This window comes from Sinocyclocheilus rhinocerous, unplaced genomic scaffold, assembly GCF_001515625.1.
Source record: "Sinocyclocheilus rhinocerous isolate Xijiao unplaced genomic scaffold, SAMN03320098_v1.1 scaffold1694, whole genome shotgun sequence".
Lineage (NCBI taxonomy): Eukaryota > Metazoa > Chordata > Actinopteri > Cypriniformes > Cyprinidae > Sinocyclocheilus > Sinocyclocheilus rhinocerous.
This window is the reverse complement of record NW_015626863.1, coordinates 632,042-640,913: the sequence shown is the minus strand read 5'-3', so window position 1 is coordinate 640,913 and position 8,872 is coordinate 632,042. Positions and strand designations below refer to the sequence as shown.

The following is an 8,872-nucleotide window of genomic DNA, read 5'->3' as shown; positions in this document are numbered from 1 at the left end:
TTTGTCATGCAGTGTGACACAGGGTTGGGCAAAATTCCAAAGTTAAGAACTGACTTCCTTTCAGTTCATCAGGTGGAATTTTTATTGCTTCAGCCACTCCCCACAGGAAGTAAATTGGAATTAAAGAGTCAGATATTTAAAATAGTAAAAAAAAAAAAAAAAAATCTAGTACAAATTTCTAGGTTATATTTCAAACAGCTTATAAAACCTTTTAACTTTATGAACTTCTTTAAACTATCAGACAAGGTTTTTCAAACCATCATTCAAAACCAATGACAAACCATTGTTTTCAAAAAATGACTAAAAAAAAAAAAAAAAACTAGTACAAATTTCTAGGTTATATTTCAAACAGCTTATAAAACCTTTTAACTTTATGAACTTCTTTAAACTATCAGACAAGGTTTTTCAAACCATCATTCAAAACCAATGACAAACCATTGTTTTCTAGTAAAAAATGACACTTATGAAGTTCAATTCAGATTAAAACTTTAAAATTTTATTCAAATTCAAGAACTGAATAACTGATGAACCTTGAAAGTTTCAGAATTTCTATGAACCACCAATTTGATCTTAGTGCAGATGTTTATGAATGAATTCATGAATTTGTCATTGTATGCACCCAGTGGTACAGAACAACGAAATAGTGTTAGCAGCTCTTTAAGACAGCAGATAACAAGTAGAGAACAATAAGTAATAAATAAATAGGTAAAAGAAACATAAACACTATAAACGGTATATATTGTGAGTTCAGGTTTGTAAAAAAAAAAGTTCTTAAATCTGGTTGTGCGAGCATAATTGGCTTTATGACGCCTGCCAGATGGCAGCAGTTCAAAGAGGTGATGACCAGGATGTGTGAAGTCCTTGCAGATGTTAGTTGCCTTTCTGAGACACCATGTTCTGTATGTGTCCTGACAATCCTTTGTGCTCTGGAGACAACACGCTGAAGCGGCCTGCTGTCCGGTGCAGTGCAGCTGAGATACCACGTTGAGATGCAGTATGTTATGATGCTCTCTATGGAGCAGCGGTAAAATGTTGCCAGCAGTTCTTGTGGCAGTCCAGCTTTTTGCATTGTTCTCTGGAAATACAACTGCAGCTGTGCCTTTTTTACTTGTGCAGTGATGTTAGTGGTCCAGGTAAGGTCCTCTGTGATGTGAACCCCTAGAAAACAGATGCTGGGAACCCTCTCCACCCTCTCTCCGCTGATGAAGACTGGAGCATAATTCCGATTCTGGGATCTCCTGAAGTCAACGATGAGCTCCGTGGTCTTGCCAGTATTCAGAGACGGGTTGTTCCTCAAACACCAGTCCTCTAGGTTCTGGATCTCCGCTCTATAGAAATGCATTCAAAATTCTGAATAATTTGTTATATATAATTATTCACGGTATTTAGAAGTGCCCACGATAACAATATCGTGCATATTCATTACCGTGATATATCGCATTACCGAATACCGGCACAAGTCTAAGGCTGACTCGTCATTGTCTGTGATCAGCCAGCTAAAGTCGTGTCATCTGCAAACTTTACTATGGTGTTGGTGTCAGATGCAGGAACACAGTCGTGGGTGAAGAGGGAGTACAGGATAGGACTGAGCACACACCCCTGTGGTGTACCTGTGCTCAGAGTGATGGTGGAGGATGTGTAGGGGCCCAGTCTCACTGCCTGGGGGCGCTCTGCCAGGAAATCTTGTATCCAGTTGCAGAGCAGTGGGCTCAGGCCTAGCTGGTGGAGTTTTCTGGTCAGTTTGCAGGGGATGACAGTGTTGAATGCAGAGCTATAGTCCATGACGTGTTCTGTCTCTCCAGGTGATTCAGAGCAGTGTGAAGAGCCAGGGTGATGGCTTCCTCTGTGAACCTGTTTCGCTCCGTATGCAAACTGATATGGGTCGAGTGAGGCCGGTATGGAGTCTTTAAGTCTCACACTTTGGAGTGTGCGAGAGGATGAGTCTTTCGAAACACTTCATCGCTATTGGAGTGAGGGCCACTGGTCAATAGTCGTCTAGAGAAGTGATGTTCATTTTCTTCAGCACTGGCACAATGATGGCTGATTTTAGATACTTGGGGACTGATGCCGGAGACAATGACAGATTGAAGATGTCAGTGAAAACTCCAGCAAGTTGTTCAGCACAGTCCCTGAGCTTTGTGCGGATTTACTCTCCGGCCGCCACATGCGATGTACATCACAAATGCTCAGTGTCCGAAGCTGATCATCCTCTGTGGCTGGAATTGTGACCGTTGTCAGGTTGTCTCTGTTCTCAAACCGAGCAAAGAAATTGACAGTTTGGGTTTCTAAATATCCTTTTTAACCTGACTTTCTTGTTATCCATCGAATTTGGTTAGTTTCTATGTACCAAGTGATAGAGGTATTTGCACTAAATTTTTGCAGTTTGATCGGATGCGTGGCTGTTAACAACGACAACAAAAGATATGGGAAATATTTTCATCTCCAAGTTGATAACGTATTGTTTTTTTAAAAATGTTATTTTGCATATATAGTTTCGGTTTATTATTTGGTGGCAGCATATTAGTATATTATTAATGGTTAGTATATTATTAATATCAGTATATTATTAATGGTGGCATTTGAGAACCACTTGCCATACATTAAAGTCTGAGTCAAAAATTGACAGTCATGTAAACTGCTTTGGATTATGTTCACCATACTGCCTGTATTGGAGTGTTTCTGATGACCAACTCCCTTGCACATAAACACACAACCACACACACACACACACACTGTTCCCAGCTTCTTCACGGTTCAGCTATAAAGGAAATACCGGTCATCACTAGGTAGTGATTACACCTGTGCCGCACCCTCACCTGTTTGTGTCAGCTCTGACGTCAGCATACTCTCTTGTGTTTGTTCTCAGACTTCCTGCTCAGATCCACTGGAAACGCATTCACACGTATATCACGATCGCGATGTGATTCTGTGTGCATTGAGCTTAACAAATCTCTGCTAAGACTTTATTTTCCTGTGCACCTGATCACTAAGACTTTGCTTTGTATTTTTATATGTATATGATTTCTGATAAAAAGAGAATTTTTTTTTTGTATGCAGGAACTTAAAGGAATAGGCCTACTTATTTCTTATTTTCTTATTAGTAGTAGTATGATAGGATCTAATTTTTATAAAAATTGTAATTTATTAAAAAATGGTTTATAATATTAAAATGTTTAATTATTAAATGTGTAATTATAATTAAATATATGATTTCAAAATTATTAAATGATATTAAATTCTAATTATTAATTTTAATTTAATTTTAATGATTTACAATTAAAATATTTATTAATCATTTATCTACATCTTAGAGTAATAAAGTCAGTTTTATATATATATATATATATATATATATAAAAAACATAAAAACACTAAATATAACTTAAAAACATAAAAAAATTATTTTTATTTTATTTTAAAAATAAGATATTAAAAAAATAATAACAATTTGACAGGATATGAAAAATAGCCACAAAAAAAGGCCCAGCATATATGGGAATGCCTTCAAGATTTTTGGAAAAGCATCCCATGATGCACCTCATGAATTTGGTTGAAATATAAGATGTTAAAATACAAGATAGTTTTGATTACCTGTGATGCTTCCATTAGTGTTAGTATTTCATAGTTTTGATTACTTTATTATTCTAAAATGTAGATAAATTATACAATCAAATTAAATTATAATGATAAATTTTAAAATTATAAATAATTTTATCAATTATAATATTACTTACAATATTATTAGTTATTGCACACAGTAAAAATACTTTCTCGTTTCTAGACTTAATGGCCAACAAGAAAAAAAAAAGAAAAAAAAAAAAATATATATATATTATCTTGATTTTTTGACCTGTCACTGTTGGATTGTCAAAGACTGGAATTTTCTATCCTATTCTTCTTAGTTTGACAGCATGTTGAGAAAAGCGCTTGTTTGCACTAGGGTGGAGAGGACCTCCACCTCTCCTGTGTAAACTTGCCTTTGCTGGCTGCCCTGGAGCTGTGCGCTGTTGGCTGAAGTTCACTAGGTTCAGTGTGATTACTCGTCTCTGCTGGCACCTGTTCAATTCTCTCTCAGGGCAGGCTGATTTGAATGCTGACGTACGTGTTACGTCTCATGACATGAGCTCTGCAGGCCCCGGCTTGTAGTGGAGTGGAGGCCTCCGTTTATTGAAGACATGTTTGTTTGGAACAGATCTGTGACAAATTACCCTATACACTCAGCGCAAAGATTGATCAGGCTATTTGCAACCTACTTCTGAAGCCCTGGGAATGGTACATTCTCATGCATCCATGACAGTGCTTTTAAACCAACGTGCAGATGTTTTCATAGAAATACATATGTCATTTGCAGGCTTTTGTCCCCATGTGCTTCATATCAATAACTAGTTATAAACACTTTCCTGCACACGCTCCAGTGAGTACTGCCTAATAGTGTAGATATTTCCAGTTATAATAATGAAACTGATCATAGCTGTAGGGCTGCATAATCAGAATGAAACTGAAAATTGCAAAATGGCTTAGTGCGATTTAATTAAATAAATGCATGCATTACGGTTAGGGTTTTTTACAGTGAAGTGTGGCACTGTGTTCTCATCCTTCGATTTTCAGTGTCTCAAAACGGCTCGGTTCACAGTAAATGATTGAATGTTCTTGAAAATAAAGAAATGAAGTCATAAGCCATAAATGTTAGCATTGTAATTTTATGGTTGTAATAAAATAATATAATTAAAATAATAATAATAATATTTTATTCTTTAACTCTGTTTTTGTATTTTATTTAGTAATAATAATGAATTGTTTTTATTATTTCTTTTTAATATATTATTTTCATTTTATGGTTGTAATGTAAAATAAAATTATTATTATTATTTTAATAATTTTTTTTTTTAAATACTCTATTTTTATTTTACAGTGAAATATTACAATAGCAGTAATACATTTCTTATTTTGCCTTATTTAGTAATTTTATATTTTTATTTAGTATTTTATTTTTTATTTTATTATTTCTTTCTTTTAAGTTTTTTGTATTTTTATTGTTTTTTATTAGTAGTAATAATTATAATAAATTATTTTATTATTTTTTATTTTTTTGTGTGTTTTATGTATTATTTTCATTTTATGGTTGTAATATAAAATACAATTATTATTGTTTAATTATTAAAATAAATTAAATACTAAATGTTTTTATTTTACAGTGAAAAATTTAAATTGGAATATTTCCTCTTTTGGTTTATTTAGTAATTTTTGTACTTTTATTTAGTATATATATATTTTTTAGTTTTTCATGTATTATTATTATAATTATTATTTTATCCGCCATTCTGATATATAATCACAAATTTTTGGCCAAATTGTGCAGCCCTATAACACGCACAGCAAACCTGGATTTTTTCTAAATTGCAATCACAAATTTATCAGAAAAATTGCAGTTCATTTTTTCCCCCTCAAATTGTGCATCTCTAGCTTTTTGCCAGGTAGGCTTAAACTTATCTCATTTCGCCATCAGCATGAAGTCTGATCCACTTTGGAGCTGATTTGTATCTGTTTGAAAAGAAAAAAAGATGAATGGTGCTTCAGGAGTAGCCATGTTTAGATACCACTCTGCATTGAATCATAAATTCACATCTTTCTTTTGGCAAACAACATCTAACACTTGTTTTGTGTGCTTATTCTTGCTCTGTTACTAAGACACACCAAGGCAAACCATTATCACAAGAGCGCAGCTTGTTTCACAGTCGATCTGTTAGATGCCAAGTACAAAGCGTTTTGATATAAACATGTTTTCAGACTGCCTGCATCTTTGTTGATCAGTCAGTCACTAACAGTTGTTTTCCACCCAGAGAGGGAAGGGCTTGAGCGTTCATGTGATATTTTGAGACTCTTTTATGTGTGTGAGAAGTGTGGAGGTGGTTGTGCTTGGTGAGATTGCTGTCAATCTATCAACGTAGACAAAAATCAATGCAGTTGAGTTTTATGAATGTTTTTAAAGTGTCAAGCTGTCATAAAAACCATCATTTGGCATTTCCAAAAGGTTTGCTGTAACTATTTTCCAAAAACAACACATTACAACCATCAGACCTGTATTTTTGTCTCTCTAGGCAGAATCTGGTTGTGGAGGGTGAACGCTATCCCATAATTCTCAACACCCACTTCAGTCAGAATGTCTGCGAAGAGACTAAGCCGGATAACGGAGGCGAGGTCCGAGAGCCGCGGTCGCTGTGGAGAAATGCAGACCTCCGCCGTTAACCAGGAGCCTGTGGCGGTCAGGGACGAGCCAAGTGTCAACCGAGACATCCATTCCCTGTAAACAGGTTCGTCAGCTGTCCTCTCTCATGTGATCACGGGAAGGAAACGGAGATTCCCAGAAGTGTGACGGTCTATGTTAGATTCCGAATTCGGCCACACATAAAAATGTGTGAAAGTGCAGTTGGAATGGAGACAGCTGCCGTTTCCTGTGTGACACTCATGAGCGCAGATGATTTATGAGGGATGTTTTTATGCATAAATATTTGCTTTAGTGTGAAAGCGAAGCCAAATTTTCCTGTTCGACAAGACCCTGGCGTAACAATTTCTTTTTATAAAAAACATTTGATGAATGAGGCTTTGCACTTTCCCTCTGTTATTGTACTACTCAAAATAAGCAGTGCAGTTTTGTCCATACAGAGTCTGTGTTGGTTGTAAACACATAAAGTGTTAGCCACAGTTTTCAAAATACAGAGTAACTATCATCTGCTACTCTGAGATCTTTTTGAGGTCTTATCAAAAATGTGAGCATACAAACAAAACACAATGGGAAATTCCACCAAAAATTTATATTTTATTTTGTCATAATTTACTTACCGTTATCTTGTTTTTTGTCGATAGAATAAAAGTCTGTGGGCTGCAATGTTGTGTGGTTTTCTATTTGAATATAGTTTAAAATATAATTTATTCCTGTGATCAAAGCTGAATTTTCAGCATCATTACTCCAGTCTTCAGTGTCACATGATCCTTCAGAAATCATTCTAATATGCCGCATTCTAATTTCTTGATGCTTAAGAAACATTTGTTATTATCAATGTTTAAAACAGTGCTGCCTAATATTTTTGTGGGAACCTTGATTTTTTTCCCCAAGATTCTTTTTTGAATAGAAAGTTCAAAAGAACAGCATTTATTTGAAATCTTTTGTAACTTTATACATACTTCTCAAATTAAAGGGATAGTTCACCCAAAAATGAAAATTTGATGTTTATCTGCTTACCCCCAGGGCATCCAAGATGTAGGTGAATTTGTTTCTTCAGTAGAACACAAATGAAGATTTTTAACACAAACCATTGCAGTCTGTCAGTCCTATAATGTCAGTGAATGGCCAAGATTCTTTTTTGAATAGAAAGTTCAAAAGAACAGCATTTATTTGAAATCTTTTGTAACATTATAAATGTCCTAACTGTCACTTTTGATCAATTTAATGCATACTTGCTGAATAAAAGCGTCAATTTCTTAAAAATAAATCTTAATAAACTTTTGAACAGTATTGTAGATGTTTTTTAGTTAAATTCCACTTGTTAGCTGCTAAGAGTGTTGTGATTTAGTGGTTAAGGCTGTTTGGTTTGGTCCTTCAAGGGCCATCACTGACTACGTTTACATGGACATCAGTAATCTAATTATTTACCAGACTTATAAGTGCATTACCGCCACCTATCTCTCAAGTGGTCCATTGACACTCCTAATTGAGATTGTAGATGGAGTGTCAATGGTCCATTTGAGAGATAGGTGGCGGTTATGCACTTATAAGTCTGGTCTTTAAGGTGTGTACATGTCTTTACTGCACTTCAGTAATGCGACTAAAATAGGAATACTCCACATGTCTTAATTCGATTTCTGTTTACTTCGATTATGACTTTAGCCGGATTAAGGTAATCAAAAATCTCTGTTTACATGGTAGATTCTTAATCAGAGTATTGCCTTAATCATAATGTCTTAATGTAAACGTACTGAATGAGAGAAACTGTAAACCATTCATTTTCAGTAAGAGTTGCCGATTTGAGGTGACATAGGTGACACTGACTTAATAAATTGGTGGTGCCATTCTGTGGTCATATTGTGTAAAAGTCATAAAAACAATTTCTATTGGTGTGGTTTGGAAAAAATGAAATGCCAATGTTTCCATTTTTCCATCCTCAGGTCGGTGAGTTGAACAGACGAGGAGTTCGGAAGTCTCTGCTGGACGCAGTGGAGGATTGTGGGTCGTCGGGCTCTCAGAGTGGTCCTGTTGAGGTGGTCGTTCAGAGGGTCTACTGCATACCCATCTCTCAGTCCCTTCACAGAGCTTCTCTCCAGCACAGAGCACTGGACAGACCTCCATCAGAATCAGCACCACCGCAACACATCGACAGGTACTGGACCTCTGTTTCATTTCTCTGGTTTGAATAACATTGTTACATTGGAGAAAAAAAACGGAAAAGTCCTGTATACTGTTGCAACACACACAAAAAACTGTTTTGGTCAAAGATCTTCTAAAATCCTTGAAGAAATGTGTGTTGTTTAATAAATATATTTAAATAAATGTATACACTACTGTTCAAAAGTTTGGGGTTGGTAGGTCTCTTCTGCTCACCTTGGCTGCATTTATTTGATTGCATTTGTAAAAACAGTAATATTGCAAAATAATTTAATTTTAATTTTTTTCTGTTTTTTTTCTATTTTAATAAATTTTAAAGTGTAATTCATTCCAACAGCATTTATTTGAAATAGAAATATTTTTAACATTATAAATGTCTGAACTCTCACTTCTGATCAATTTCATTTCTTTAAAAAATACTTTCTGACCCCAAACTTTTGAACAGTAGTGAGAACATGCACACAATATATATATATATATATATATATATAA

The 8,872-nt window shown here is 35.0% G+C and overlaps 1 protein-coding gene across 2 annotated transcripts in view; it reads left to right on the top strand.

Moving 5' to 3' along the window:
- LOC107717336 (DNA repair-scaffolding protein-like) overlaps positions 1–8,872 on the top strand; it is a 43,769-nt gene that overhangs the window by 12,615 nt on the left and 22,282 nt on the right. For both annotated transcript variants that reach the window (XR_001637308.1, XM_016524040.1), the window contains exons 3-4: positions 6,099–6,311; positions 8,164–8,375. The gene's annotated coding sequence lies outside the window, so the exon portion shown is untranslated. The remainder of the gene's footprint in view (positions 1–6,098; positions 6,312–8,163; positions 8,376–8,872) is intronic.